The following is a 16,094-nucleotide window of genomic DNA, read 5'->3' on the forward strand; positions in this document are numbered from 1 at the left end:
TGCATCCAATTTAGTATCTCATCTTCATTGTGATGGCTTTTGCTTTGTAGGACGATTCTCCAAAGGGATGGATAAGGACTGATTCATCTCAAAGGAGCATTAAGGCTATCCAGAGAACCTATGGACACTACTGGCAGCAGTCCTCCTGTGTCAAGCACCAGCAAGGTGAGGATTGCAATGCTTGGAATATGTAACCAGTGACTCACTCCTTCACTCAAACCTTTGGGGCAGAATGCTACAGAAGGCCAAGTGTGCATCAAAGGACTGCTGGGTGAATAGGCTTTCAAAGAAATGGAAAAGCTACTAGAAAAAACAAAGGCTCTATTGAGATGGATGTCCTCAGAAGGAGAAAGCTGAACCTCAAATGGTTGTACCCTGTATCTGGTAGCAAACATTTTATACACGGCCCACTCATCTTCCACATTCCACAGCTATTTTGCAGCTGTGGGTGCTGTGCAGCCCTGGCTTACAGGAGCTTTTCAAAGCCTTACTGGGCATTTTCCACAAAGGAACTCGAGTTTGCTGCTTACAAATCAGAAGATGGGACACTTAGCACCAGTGAGAGAAGGATGGGACAAGAGTGGAAAAGCTGACTAGGAGGGCGATGACAGTTTATCTGTGGCTTCCATTAATGAGCGCCAGGGTGGCCTAAAGCTCTTATCAGAGTGAGGAGTCACATGAGGTAGGAGACAACTCCTTTCTAAAAAGCTTGCCTCTTAAGTAGAGACTACTTACATTGATGTTACCTACTTGAAAGTTAGTGTGCAGAAGGCACACACACCTTCCACAGGGTCAACAACGTTAATTCAGTTGCCAAACAGGTGTCAGATGCCACTAAAGATACCCCAGACAAATCCACCCTCCTGGGGTCTCAAATATGACACAAGGAGTCAAACTCTTACATCTTCTGGACCAGCTCCAAAAGGCCAGGACATACAGTCCTGGCAGTACAAACAGCACTAAGTGACTGGGTAACAGGCAAAGATCCCTGAAGTCCAGTGCATGATTCACAGCTCTCTGGAGACAGTTGAGAGATACAAAATAGGTACCTACTGGGCAATCAGTTGAACCAATCTTCAAACATCATGCTAGCCCAGAGAGGGATGTCAACCTGGTCTGGATGGGTTGCAAAGATATTTATCCACCACACCAGTGGGACCAGGCGTACCGTGCCCACCAAGGCTCAAGAACCAGACAGCAGCTACCACCTTCCTAGGTTAGCTGAAGCTTCTGTTGATCTGTTGTCTGCTGGTACTGTAAGAGCAATGCACATCTTACAACAGCAATTTGTCTGCAAGTTTGTTCAGCAGACACCTGTATGGGACAAAGAAGCTTCTCACTGTTTTAATTCCACTCTGAGGTGTGAGCTGACATATAATCCCAAAGTTATTTTTAACTTGCATATCTCTGACTTACTCCAATTTTCATTTACCAGTTATTAGGCATAACATGAACAGAACAGATGGGTTTTAAAACAGTTAGGCAGGACTGTTAACTTGGAAAGGGGCACTTTGCCTTATAGTTTAAACATGACCACAAATATCATTGAATATCAATAGCCTCGGATTAAGCACCTGCTTCTCCTTGTAAGATTGGTTGCACGCAGGCTGTTTAGCAAATAGTTTATAGCAATATTTATATCAAAACCAGGTTTGCACAGAAAGCTCTCAGAGTACCCTGGAAAAGGAGCTAGCTGTTAAAAATAATTCTTTCACTTATCAAGTGTTCCTAAGTGAAAACAAATAGCTTCTGGATAACCAGACTACAGTCATGTTCTATGGCAGCATTGCATTGCCTCAAAAAAAAGGTACTGCAAGGGAAAGATAAGTACAGGAAGGAAGAAATTTTATCTTCTACTTCATTAATTCATCTACCTACAGAGGAGCACTGTTTCAAATGAGACTCAAATAGTGCATCCTGACTTCTGTACTTCGTAGAAGATACAGAAAATTAAATAAACGTGGTATGAGAAAGAAAAAAGTTAAAATCAACTCTACTACAAGTAGTGGCTGACAGCGTTGAAACAAAATTAAAAAAATAAAAAATGCATCCCTCAGTCAGTGCCCTGAAAAGCTCCACCAAGTGGTGGGATTAACAGCACTTGAAATATGCTGGGGAGCTGGATTTGCTCTTACTCCTTTGCTTTTTAGAAGCACATTTCTGCTTCACCATGCTTTTGAGAATCCATCTAAAAGAAGCTCCTAATAAAAACATATTACTACTATCATTCAACGGCAGTGTTTGCAGTGCACTTGGCATAAAAGATGCTATAATAACCTAGAAGATGGAATTGCTATGTTCATGACCCTCATTTTCCCTCTAATTACTCTCAGTTTTGCATAAACAAAAGAGCAAATTGAGAAGCAGATATAAAATGCTATATTAAATGATGTTGAGCTTTAAATGCTAGATGGCATCATTATTACTATCGAGTCAAGAAGAAAAACCGTAAACAAGGATGCAAGTTCCTTCCTGGCTGGGACATGTGAAAAATTCACACCAGCAGAACCATGTGCTGGCTCTATCGCACAAACAGACTGTACACCAAAGGAGAGAGCCAAAAGAACAAGGAACTGGATTCTTGTCTTTTGCTTTTTGAGAAGCTAAGCTCTTACATGCTACTAGTAGCATGTACATTAGACAGAAGAGTACTTTTAAACTCTCTTGGTAACTATAAAGCCTGTTTGGCGGAGCCATAGACTGGGACTTTGTTGAGGCACAGGATTTAAAGCTGGTATTGCTGAAATGTTAACCTACGGCAGCACCAAAACAGTCAATGAAGTGAGAAATTGGCAGAGGAACAGAGAACCAAGCTCACCATAGATCTACGCTGAGGTTTTGTTGTTTCCAGGATAATCAAGAAAACAAGTGCCTTTAATAAAGAAATCCATCTATTTTATTTACACACAACCATCCCCTCCTCCATCTCCTGCCACTGCCCATAACACGTGCTTAAACAGATTAAAGCCTATCGGGTTTCCACAGGAGGCTAGGAAGGACCCACAAGCACGGCCCTGCAGATAACCACTGTGCCATGGACAAAAGCAGGAAAGAGGGCCTGGGGCCAAGCACAACTTTTGAACATGAGAGCAGCTCCAGTGAGGTATTACAAACAATGGGCTGACCTTCAGTCAAACTGTACAAACTGAGGAGAGGTGAACACACTGGCTGCAGAAGGCAGCGGCTGGTGGCTGGTGTGGGTGGCACGGGACACTACGGGCACAGCAAACAAAATATTTCAAAACAGGTGCTTCACACCCAGCCACCCCTCCAGCTAAAGTCATGGAAATAATACACAGGAGGAGTGTGCTGCTAATTGAGCATCTTCCCAACTGCCAAGAGGCAGGAAGACTCCGCGAAAGGTGGCTCTTCATTTTAACTGCTCACTGAAGAGCACCAACGTAAATGAACTCTTGAGGACGGGATCAAAGTAGAACAGGGACTCTCTTTTTTATATCCTTGAATTTCCTGTCTCTTTTCCACACTGAAATTTAATTTCCTTTTCAAAGAGCGCTTTCAGAGCTTATGAAAATTGACCCAAAAGATTACAAGGGCTTTGTAACCCTTCCAATCTCTGTGAAAGATCCATAATTAGGGAGGTTTTTTCTTTAGCATGTGTGCCCAGCAGACAAATATATGATTCAGAGTTACAATTATCATGACTTATTTCAGCGTACTGGATACATACAAAGCTCAACTCTCACAAAGAGTTGAAAAATCTTGTGTGTCTCAAACAAGTACATATGCATCAAAGGTATTTCCTATCGGTTTCCTTTAATTTATATTATGACTAAAAGCAATCACCTTAAGGATCTGGGATGCATGTTTGCTACAGAGACACACACATCACGTGCAAGAAAACCACACATAACAGCCAGACTGCTGACCTCCAAGATTAGTTATTTATACTCGAATTAATTCAGCAGAGATATGCAAGCAGGTACCCAAAATAACTAGCCTGTGTATTTTTCCCTTCAGTGGACTAATACTGGGTTTTCCCTCTCACCGCACAGTCTACTTAGGGGAAAAACCAAACAAACCACTAACACGACAAAAAACACCAGGGTGCAGGACCCGGACAGGGTGGTCCGTGACGCTGCTCCCTCCCGCCAGCGCCAGCCTTGCGGGGCACTGGGCAGCAGCGGTCCCTCGCAGACTAGGGGACGCCACGGAACGGATCTGTGAGGGCTGGCTCCTGCTACCAGCCCCTAGAGCCCGAGCGCAGTGCCGTAAGGGAGCATCGCCCCAAGGCGAGCCCACCTCGGTACGCGCAGCCTCTCCCTCTGCTCCCATCCGCCAGGGAAATCCCGGTTGATGCAGCGAAGCGTCTGCTCTCCGGAGTGCCGGGCACCCGCTGGAGGATGCTGCCAGGCTACCCTTTGCTTACAAATAATAACAAATATAAAATTTGTAATAATTTAACATACACTCCCCCACTCCCCCCCCCCAAAAAAAAGCCCAAAACAAAAATCAAAAATTAACAACCGAATGAGGAGCTAGAAGCGAAGGGGAGACTCCCGCCGCGCCTTTCGCAGCAGGAGCAAGCGGGAGGACTTGCAGGTAAGAGGGGAAGAGGAAGGCGAGGAAGGAGGAGGGCGGCAGGGGGTGTCCCGCGGTACTCACAGCGGAGCGCGGGGGACCGGCGGACAGCCAAGCCCCATGGCCAAAGAAGGGCAGGCGATCGCTGCTTGTTGCTGTCTCGCTGCCTGCCTCGGCCGCCCGCGGAGCTTCTCCGGGCACCCCGTCCCTCCCCTTCCCTCCCCGGCGGCGCTTCCTGCCTGCTCATATAGCGCGCCCCCAGCCACGTGGACGGCGCCGGGGGCCCCGCGGCCCCTCCTCGGATCCGGGCAGGGCGGTGCCAGGGCGGTGCCAGGGCGGCCCCCACCAGCCCATCGCGCAGCGTGGGAGAGCTGCGCACCCGCGTAGGGCAGCTTCACGCCTGTAGGGGCAGGCTGTGTGGCGCGCCCCCTGGGGCTGCGGGCGTCCGTGAGGGAGAGGGACAGGCGGTGGGTCGCAGCCACCAAGTGGAACTGCTCCCTGAGCGCTTCGAGGTGAAATCCCCGCTGCCACGGTGACCTCCCTAGCGGGTCACCACTCAGAAATACCTGTGTGCTTCCCTCGGCTCCGAAACTCTCGTATCAGGCTCAGCGTTGTGTATCCCACAGGTAATCGCGGCAGGGAATGTGGAATGGAATTTGGTGCTTCTCGGAGGAGAAAACATGCTTTATACCATTAATAATAATATAGCACATAGTTTCTTTCAGTCCAGCATCAATCTCTCCCCACAGAGATCCATGCCTCTGGTGGAGTGTCTGCTAAAACTCTTCCACAACGTCACGCTGGCTTTTTTAGCATCAATGTGTAAAGACTCCAGAGAGGTGGGATGGTTATAGCATCTCCCAAGAAGAAAATGATCTCTCTGATCTTCACTCCAGACCCCTCCCCACAGACAACACAGCCTGGCACACATCAGATGGGAGAACGTATTCCTGAGCTCTGGACAGGGTCCTTAACACCGGCCAGCTGGTACATAACTCCCTTTGTGAAGTGGATGAGTTTACAGGTTATTAATCTACTTACAGAAACTGCCCACGTTGTTGGTGTATTACATCCAGCTATTCGTACTTCCACTGGAAACTGCAACGTGCTACGTAGGAGCTGTAAAGTCATCAATCATCACTGAGCTGGTTTCCATAGAGTTCTATTAGTAAAAGTGTGAATCCAGACCCGTGTCACATCGTATGCCGCGCGGTTAGGATATCTGCATTCGGGTGTAAGTACCTGTGACAGGCTGAGCTTTCTGCCAGGAGCCTAAGCCCACACAAGCCCTTCAAGGGGCTCACCCAGTCACTAAATCCTGTCCCTGGATACTGCAGAGCAATGTAGTCTTATATAAATCCTTCATACACAGGGTTTGGAAGGGAATTACTCTAAAGTAACGAAGGTTAAAAAAAAATGTCATCTTTTGCAAGGAATGTATCAACACAAGAAAATGCAGTGGGAGGGGAAGAGGGGGAAAAGTGGTGTTGTGTGTCAATGTATTTTAAAGCTCTTCACTGCTTTTTCCTAGGAGCTGCTTGCCAGAGGTGGCACAGGGCCCTTGAGGAGCTCCGATTTGATCACCTGTGACAGTTTCTGCAACCCTCTTGACTTGATACTGTCATACCTTCAGGCAAATTAGTTGAATCTGCTGCTTCATTTCCTTCCTGATGATTGTGGGTGGGTGGGTCTGTCTGTTTATGGAAAAAAACAGCTTGCCAGCTGACTGAGCATCAAGTTTGGAGACCTCTTCCAAAGATTTTTGAGGTGATGGAGGGAGAGAGAGGGTGATGAGACCACTGAAGAATATCCTATGAAAGCAAGTATGCTTAGGGAAAGAGGAGCCAGATATTCTGAGACAACATGATTTGTCACCATATGGTATATAGAGTTTTACTACCACTATCACAGATTGTATCAAGGAAAGCACCCTGCCATCAACAGTGTCCTAATAGCTAAGATGACACTGGAACAGGTTTCCCAGAGAAGTTGTGGATTCCCCCTCCCAGGAAGTGTTCAAGACCAGATTGAATGGAGCTTTGGACATCCTGGTATAGTGGAAGATGCCCCTGCCCATGGCAGGGCAGTTTGAACTACACCTGATCTTTAAGGTCTCTTCCAATCCAAACCATTCTATGATTCTGTGACTGATGAAAGTACTCTGCAGTACACAGGGGGTAAAATACCTTAGATTATATCTATGATGATTTTACAGGTCTTTTCCAGCTGAAACAATTCTATAATTCTGTGACATGGTGAACTCTTTTCCAGCCACACCAGCTTTGGTTACGGGCTGCAGGGAAGAGATGTGTAAGCAAACTCTAGAATGTCTAATTTTGATCAGAAAAGCTCCTTTCTCTAAAGCAAAGCAAAACAGAAGGGTACTTGCTCAGGAGGTGGCCTCGTGGAATCATGACACAGCAGCATGGCTGGAGCATGGAAGAGTGCAGATCACAGAGTTCCTCAGGCCTCTGCTAGTGCCTGGTTGAACCAAGAGCAGAGAACAAGATCAAATCCTTCTCAACCAGCAAGTGTGGAGCCTATTTCTCTTTATTATATCAGTATTGGTTTTAATTAACTCTTTTGGATACTCTCAACTCCACTGATGCACCCCAATATGCATGTAGGTAGCAAGTGCTCTCTGCCATAGTAATTACAGCAGGGTCCAACCTGGAGGCTTGAATTCTCTCCCCTTTATACTGTATAATTTCCCTAGCAAGTGTCATGTAGATGTTTTTGGGAACGAATCCAAGAGTTGTTTCACAGACGTTTCCTCAACAGTTCAGTGAATATGAAATATTTTGAAGTAACCATGCAAATCTCACTTGTCTTCTTATGTAGCAAAACGATATCTGTTCTAAACTGTGGACCAGGGCTTTCAGCTGCTGATGTGGAATAGCTGTGCAAACATCAAAGGAGCTGTATCAGTTTTCACCAAGTGAGGATCCAGCCCTTTATTCACATTTTAAAATTCAGAATCTGTGTCTAAGTAAAGCATTTTTCTCTATGTTTTTAAGTAGCCAGTATTTTATTTTATGGCTGTTCCCTCAGTGGTAGGATTGTTTCTTGTAGTCAGTGTTTAAAGGCCCTTCAAGGCTGATGGAATTAAAAATGAATAATTTAAAGCTGGTCTATGATGCAGAATTTTTAACATATGCTTTACAGGTCATGTAGAACAATTTTTTTTTTTTTTTTTTTATCTTGTCAGTAGATATTTTACAAACATGCTGTGCTGGAACCAAAATCCTGTTTCTTTTAAGACTCAGATTTGAGCCCCATCTATGCATCAAGATAGTGGTGTGCTGGAGTCTACATGCCATATCAAGGAAATCATTATCACCATCACTGACCAGAAAAGATGAGAAATGAAGCAATTTCACTGCTTTTTTCTCTTACACACACTGGTAAATCAGACACAGGTAGAACTGGGATTTCCCATCTCAAAACCCCTCATTCCAAGACAGAGACAGAGGAGCTGTGATTTGCCCTAACGGCTTGATTAGGGTGGCACTGGTGAAGGAGGCATGAGACAGTGATACTCACATTGTGTTGGCTTTTGGCTCTTTTTTGAAGATTGGGTGGAGTGGTTTTTTTTGCCAACTTCTTGTTAGCTTCCTAAACAATGTAGTGCTAGGTATGCCAGCTTAGTCACTCTTGGCAGTTTTTATAGACAATGCTAATTGCTGGTAAATAACTGATGATTCACCTTGTATGCATTTTGTTTCTTGTCCCTTGCCACAGCAAAGAGAGGAGGCATCCACTATGCAGATGCTCTGATCAGCCCAGGTTTCAGTTGGGCCACACTCATCTTTGTTTTCCTATTGTCCATATTTTAATTTTTATTTTATAGGTACTCCAGAATCACACTTAAAAATAAATAATTGTGATTATTTTGAAAGCTCTTTGGGCGCAAAGCCAATTTCAAGTATTTCAGTGAGGTGTAAGGTTAGGCACTGCACTAGGACTGTGCAGATTCAGGCTTGTGTTTGTTCTTCCCTCATTTGCTCTCCCTTCAGTAGGTAATCCATCATCTTTCAAACAAGCCAATTCCCATTGTGTCCAGGCCAAGAAGAGGAAGAAATAGAAAATCAGCATTTGGTGTGTACACAGTTGCCAAGAAGCTATTGCTCCTTGCCTGCGTAGATAAATTGTCATTCAGAAATGGTTGGCTTGCTCGTAAAGATGTGCTGAGAGCTACTGCTGCACCACACTCTCAGTGAAAGGAAAGAGGAGAGGATCCAGTAGTGTGACCAGTTAGTGCCACATCCGCAGCTCCCCCCCCCACACACCTAGTTCTGTCAAAGAGGACCATACTTTGCACAGGCTAAAGCATTGCTGTCTCAATTAACATAGTAGGAATGATGACTGCCCTTGGCAGCTATGTTCCCAGCTCATGAAGATCCATGCAGGTGGATCCGTTTCCAAGGCAAAGTAATTTACTGATAAATCTCTGTATTTTTCTGTAGCTACTCATTGGTACTTATTGTACATAGACATACCTATTGATGGGTATGACTAGCTGTGAAAGAGGTTAAATACTTCCAATGAGACTTTACAAATGAGGAACTAAGAACACTGCCTACAAAGAGACTCTGCACAATTTGCTTTTTGCTATTGGTAAGAGAGAAGGATTAAATATATCTTAACTCCACTAAAGAGATAAAAGATAGTCTGTGTTTGAACTTGTAAGAGGTATTACTCTTATTTTACATAACTTGTGCAGCAGTGCATTATACATGCATGCTGTTAGACAACAAACTTTATAATGCTATCTGGTGGCATCTCACTTTGCAATAATTGGTGGACAGTTTTATCTTTCCTGGTTTGGTCTTCTTGGTGGTTTTTTTTTCTTTTTGCAAACAACACTCCGTATTTCCGACAGATGTCACAGAACTGTGACAGTCTCCCCTGATCCAAAGCCTACTAAAGAGAACTGGTAAGAGCTCAGAGGTTTAAAACAGGTCTTTAGATCAGATCCCCAGCCTCCATACTTTACAGAATCAGATGCTGGCATTGCAGTACATTAAAGCAAAAAGAAAAGAAACAAAAAAGCATCAAACATCCCTCCCTACTCGCTCTTGCAGTTCAAATGACAAGGAGCTGCAGGAGCTCAGTGATGCTGACATATGGCTGGTGCTCTCAGCATCTGCTTCTCAGCAGTTAGGTGCAGGACACATCTGAGATAGCTTTGACATCAGAGTTGGATTTCAAGGCCAAACTGTTACGCAGAAACATGTATTTACCTTCTAGGACTCATTAGTGCTGTCTAGGGGAACATCAGCTGTGGGTGAAGGTTGTGATGTGGCACAACCTGCTCTCAGTAAATGCCTGAGAAAGTAAGAAAAGCCTTTCAGTATTATGGCACATAAAAACACACAGTAAACACCAAAAACTCAATTTGCAGAGATACTCAGCAAATCTAGAGCTCAAGAAAACTCGCATGAAAAACAATCCAAGCTTCTTCACTTTTGTAGTATTAGATAAATGCCATTCTTGCTATAAGGACAATATAAACTCTGAGAGGAATAATGAAGACTAAATAAAATAAAACAATGTGAGGATATTAAAATAGATAGAACCATAATACCTCTGTCAAAATACAGGAGGTTAAGTTCATGTAGGAACGTTCATTGGCCATTGATAATTTACTGCAGAACAAACAGATAGCATAAGCCCATAAAATGAGGATGAAGATAAGTAATTATATGACAAGGGCAGGCAGATAGTGTTTTTAGATGTTTCGTGCATGTATAGTATGTTCAGTCTCATCAACATAAATGACCCTTCTTGATAGTTCAGACTTCACCTACAGTCACAAAAGTAAATTTCACCTGATTTATCGTCATGCATTTTGATCCCATAATGCCTTGAGGACTGTCTATTCCCAAGCACTTCACCTGAAAAATCTCAGCTTTTCCTGAGCAAAGACTTGAAAACATTTGCATTAACCAACTGTGAAGTTATTATTATAATTTCATTTTATTTCATTTCAGCTACCCCCCAGGACAGTAAGAAGTAAGACAGAAGGTGAAATTTGACTTAGGCTCAAAGAATAAACATTATTGATTAGGCTTAACTGTCTATTAGGCTTGTGTTTGAGTTTCCAGCCCACAAGAAGAATGGCAAGCTAAGCCTGTTAAAGAAACATTTTGACAAGAACGCATTTTTCCGTTGCTGAAACAAAAATAAATATAGTAGTGCAGAAGAACCTTTTCAAAGTCAGGCGTATGTGCTTGTCTGATCAGCACCAGCTAACCGTTTCATCTCTCTTGAATGTCACAGTGGCTCGCAAGCCATGCCACCATGCAGTTGTCAAGATAAGTGTTTTTGCCTGAAAGGACATCACACACATACCAAGCGCTGCACATGCAGCATTAAGTTAAACACACTAGCAAAACAAAACACTGATTGCATGTGGAAGCCAACCCCTGGGAAAATTATCAGTAAAATAATGAAGCACACCTGGCAGATGTTAGTCACATAGCTTTTAGAATCATGTTGAATGGAAGAATAGAAATATAATAAGCTAGATAGGGTATGAAAGGCTTTTTCTTGCCAGACATATAGGTTAAAACAACATTTTGCAGTCCTTTCCAGCTGGTGAGATAGGCTGGGCAGGAATAAATTGTGTGGGCAGAATCCTTCCAGGGAGGGATGGGTGAGCAGTTGTGCTGGGATGGTGCTGAAGACTTGTTGTTAGCTCAACTTAGTGTAGAACAGAATATCTGAGAAGTTACTAGAAAAGAATAAATAGGTTTAGAAACAGGTTCCCCAGGTGTAGATTAGAGAATATTGTTTCTATGTTCAAGAGCTAGCAGCATTCTTTACTAAAGTAGCACTAAGTCAGCTGTAATGCTGGTTTAGATCTGGTATTAAGAAATCAGTAATTATAGAAGAGCTTGTCATTAAAGATGGCTTTGGAGTAACTGATAATGACTATTCTCTACTTAACTTGCATGACAGAGTAAACAAAAGCAAGGCTACAAGTAGACTTCTGCAATTGCAGAAGAGCAAAAATGAGGAAGCTAAGAAATTGCATTAATGATCAGAGATGAGAGATGGACAGATTTCAAAGACCTGAAATTGGTCTTTCTGTAAACTAGACAGGTGCTACATACAGAACATAACCACACCTAACACACTGAAAAGAAAGGGAATTAAAAAAAACCAAACAAAGAACAATTAGCTGAAGCTTAATGCAGTGTGATTTCTTAGAGTCACTTTAGAAGGGAAAAAACCCCCACATTTAAGATCTGAAGATAAATAGAAAATTGAATAAAAGGCAAACCTATGTTTGTCAGAGAGAGATTAAACAAAATTAGTTTTTAAGTTTATTTGAGAGAAGGAGTGATTCTCAGAAGAAGATTAATGCAGTAGGTTGTGTTTTCTTGGCCCTTGATTAACCAGATGAAGTGATGCTACTCAGACGATTTGCCATTTTCTTACAAGCTGAGTGGAACAAGACTGGTGGTCCAGCATCCATGTGTGCTGTGTATCAGCTAATGGAAGCCACACACAAAGCCTGTTGTGCTTCAGAGAAGCAAATTTAACTAACTTCTTAAGAAGACATGGGAACCTATGCACCTTTCCCAGTCTCCTAGCATCTCACTAGACATAGCGGTTTGCTTGGTGTTGAGGTGCTCACCTTCACCACTGCAACAGCTCAGGTGATCTACAAGGCTCTGCATGCAGCCAGGGTCCGGAAATCACAGAGGCTGAAGGGTGTTTTATCATCCAAGTCACATTAGAAGCTAAGGCCACCACCACCCAGGAAGAGCCAGCTAAAACACAGCTCTTGCTTGGGTAGGAAGTTAGATGGGGTGGGAAGTTACCTGCTTTATGTCTGGAAAGAAGTTGTCAAATTTGAGGAATCCGTCAAGGTGCAATATAGATCAAGGTACCTGAAGTAAACCTCATTCTTAAGAATGAATAAAACTATCTGTGTTGAGATAAAAGCTCTTTACTTTCTTCTAATTAAGGAGGGGAAATATTGTGGTGTGCAAGTTGAATCTAAGCTTCCAGCAGGGTAGAGAGTGTGAGATGGGCAAATGAGATTTGCTCAGCCTTGCAAAATGAAAGCAGAGAGGGAATCTGATTGCTGTCGATTGATTGGAAAGTAAATGTCAGGGGAGGAGGGAATGTATAGCAGCTAGAAGAGGAATTAATATCAGCTGCAGGTTGTATTCAGGCTGTAAATTAAAATAATGTTGCTAACTATTATTAAAAAAGACAAAAATATGCAAGAAAGCCTCCAAAGTTTATATATAGGGCTTGATGTATTTTAGGTGAGTATTTTACATGGCTTAATATATGAGGAAAGAACCATCCTTAATGAATTAAATTTACACCTTCTGATGTAAGGAAATGTAGCTTGATGTTGCATATATTCGGAGATACACATTGCTAGCAAGTAGCACCAGATGTATTCTGCTAAAAGAAATAAGAAACAAAGGTGTTAAACAACTTTGCAGAGATTCTGCTAGCCCTAGCAAAGGAGGGTTCCTAACTTCTTTTTTGGGCAAAAGGCTGTCTGATTTGCTCCTGGGAGAGTGCTGAGCTATGACCAGCCCAAAGAATGCTGAAAATACAGAGTTGCTTGTCATGGGAATTGCTTGTCATAGGAAATGTTGATATCTAGAATTATTAAGAGGTTCACACAAACAGTTGTATACCATGCACAGTGACATACTATGCAATATTGAAGTTTCCCACAGATAAATTGTTCCAAAATACAGTCTCTAAATGTTTCCTTTGGTGTCAAGGAAGAATTTGTATTCAGAAAACAACAACAACAATAAAAAGAAGAAGCTACCTGGTACAGTACAGTACTATGAGCTTCTGTTCCGTTTCCTGCTACTTTGTGTCATCAGAGGTACTATTTGTCTTTTTTTCCTTACTTATATTTCAGCAGTTTGAGAAATCAAAATGGGTTTTGATCAAGGTACAGGGGATGGGGAAATCTGGTGTGATACAGGCTGGTATTCCAGTTTCATCACTGTTAATTAAATAGGATGCATTTCAAAGCAAGTTTCATGAATACCTACGAGGTTGCAACACCTCTGCAATTGTCCCAGTCTTCTACTATTCAGGAGGACACTTTTCCCTGGTGCAGACATGGCATGGCTGAACATTGAAACTTGATCTGTTGATGATTTCAGACATAAGGACTCCACCTACAGCTATTTTAAATAATTTTTTTTGGCACTTTCCATATATCTATGATGATTTGTATCATCCAGGCATCTGCCTCCACCTTTTATTCTGTAGTATACTCGTGCCTTTCCTTTATTCTCTTCTCTGATGCACATCATTAAGGTCCATCTGAGTATAAACCCTATGTAATTTAAACATCGTAGAGTTCATAGCTGAGAATCATAGTCATAGAATCATAGAATCAATGAGGTTAGAAGAGACCTCCAAGATCATCCAGTCCAACCTATCACCCAGCCCTAACCAAACAACTAGACCATGGCACTAAGTGCTTCATCCCTGGAGTCAACACTTCCAGGGGTGTGACTCCACCACCTCCCTGGGCAGCCCATTCCAATGCCAATCACTCTCTCCGGGGAGAACTTCCTCCTAACATCCAGCCTATACCTCCCCCAGCACAACTTGAGACTGTGTCCCCTTGTTCTGTTGCTTGTTGCGTGGGAGAAGAGACTGACCCCCACCTGGCTGCAGCCTCCCTTTGGGTAGTTGTAGACAGCAGAACGATTTCTTAATTTACACCAAAGAAAATGAGCAAAGCAGGAAACAATATGTATAAAGACACAAATAGAGTGCAGCGAATATATCACCTCCCAGCTGCCTCCATGAGCATTAAGTCCAGTCCACAAAGGAATCAGAAGAATGATTTGCAGCAGTTCACATGAGGCAGTAGAACATGTTCTACTGAATTCTGTAAAATCTGAACTGAGCCTGAAATGCAGAGCTCAGAGCAAATATTTATCTTTATCTCAGAAAATAGAAAGGTATGGACACTGGGTACTACCTGAAAAGGGCTGAGGAAATTCAGTTCCACGTGAACATAAGGAAAAACTTTTTCACTGTGAGTGTGACAGCACTGGAAGAGGCTGCCCAGGGAGATTGTGGATTCTCCTTCTCTAGAGACATTCAAAACTCACTTGGTTGTATTCCTGTGTTACCTGCTCTAGGTGATTCTGCTCTGGCAGGGCAGGTTGGACTAGATGATCTTTCAAGGTCCCTTATGGTCATTAACATTCTGTGATTCTGTGATCTATAAGACCAAAGAATTGTTGCTTTCAATGGCAGAAGTTCAGAAGACTTGTTCTAATTTGCTTGAAAAATTGTACCTATCTTTGCAGACCAAGTCCTTGTGGTCATTCTCATGACTATGTGGAATGTAGTTATGTTCAGAAAGGATTAACTCTCTTTTCTAACAAACAAAATAACTTACTGTGTTTCTAATTGGTTAATTAAATATTTCTTTCCCCTGCAGAACAGAGGAGATTGGGCTTTAAGTTATAAAAAAGTATTCAATCTTTAAAATAAATTTAAGATTAGGATCTTCCAGAAGGTCTGAACTAGCCAACTGATCTAACTTCCAGAGCTATACAATCCACTGTGCTTTATTCAGTTAACCCTTAAGTGGAACAATGAGCATTGGTCTGAACAGGTGCTTCAGAAAGACATCAGAGGCTCCCAGAGACCAAGAAATCACTTCTTCTCTTGCTACTGTTTGGTGATGGCTTGTCAAACACATTGTATGAAGCAGTTCACTGTATTTTTTTTGCATGTGTCTGACTTCATCCTACAACTGATAAATCTTATTTCTCTCTGCTGGATAACAATGCCCATTGCAAACAAACTTGTCTTTGTGTGAAGGTTCTTCGTGCTATAACCAACCTAGCACTGTGGTCTGCTTCTAATGAATAAGGTTCATTTTTTTCAATCTCTTGTGTGTGATGTATCTGACAAGCTGTGAACTTCTACCCAAGAGGTGGCTGCACTGAGGGTTGTGAGGCAGGCTGCCCAAAAATGTTATGGATGCCATCCTGTCTGAGTTTTGAGCCATAAGCTGCCGAGGGCGAAAGGATAGAAAGGTATTTTACCCCAGAGGAGTAAAATAAATACACTGGCACAGAACTGGAGGTCAAATATGAATGCTATTTGAGATAACAGCTGCTGCATGTGCTCGGAGAAGAGAGGAGGCAGAGAGAGAAAGAGTCAACCCCTTATATAGGGAGATGCAGGAAAAGAGAATAGAATGAATTACAATCAAATGAATAAATTGTGATGTCCTGTATCATCCCCCAAGACTTACTGGTCTCTCTGAAGGATTTTCTTTGTGGTTATACCAATTTTCTCTTAATTTCCTTTCACCTACAACTCATCCCTGGAAGTGTTCAAGGCCAGGTTGGATGAGGCATTAAGCAGCATGGTGGAGTGGAAGGTGTCCCTGCCACGGGGGTTGAGACTAGATGATCTTTAAGGTCCCTTCTAACCAAACCACTACGTGATTTTGTGATTCTATACAGTACTAGGCACCATCCCTTTGGAGTCATCACAGAGAAATGAGCCCTTCCAGTGTGAAT

The 16,094-nt window shown here is 42.8% G+C and overlaps 1 protein-coding gene and 1 long non-coding RNA gene across 4 annotated transcripts in view; one reads left to right on the forward strand and one right to left on the reverse strand.

The window, feature by feature from the left end:
* ST3GAL1 (ST3 beta-galactoside alpha-2,3-sialyltransferase 1) overlaps positions 1-4,746 on the reverse strand; it is a 75,616-nt gene extending 70,870 nt beyond the window's left edge. For all 3 annotated transcript variants that reach the window (XM_064154324.1, XM_064154325.1, XM_064154326.1), the window contains exon 1: positions 4,624-4,746. The gene's annotated coding sequence lies outside the window, so the exon portion shown is untranslated. The remainder of the gene's footprint in view (positions 1-4,623) is intronic.
* Positions 4,747-4,755: 9 nt separating this feature from the next.
* LOC135181286 (uncharacterized) lies at positions 4,756-7,664 on the forward strand. Its single transcript, XR_010304801.1, has 2 exons — positions 4,756-5,773; positions 6,071-7,664. It is a non-coding gene; the product is annotated as an uncharacterized LOC135181286 (long non-coding RNA).
* The last annotated feature ends 8,430 nt before the right edge of the window (positions 7,665-16,094 follow it).

This window comes from Pogoniulus pusillus, chromosome 14 (genome assembly GCF_015220805.1).
Source record: "Pogoniulus pusillus isolate bPogPus1 chromosome 14, bPogPus1.pri, whole genome shotgun sequence".
Lineage (NCBI taxonomy): Eukaryota > Metazoa > Chordata > Aves > Piciformes > Lybiidae > Pogoniulus > Pogoniulus pusillus.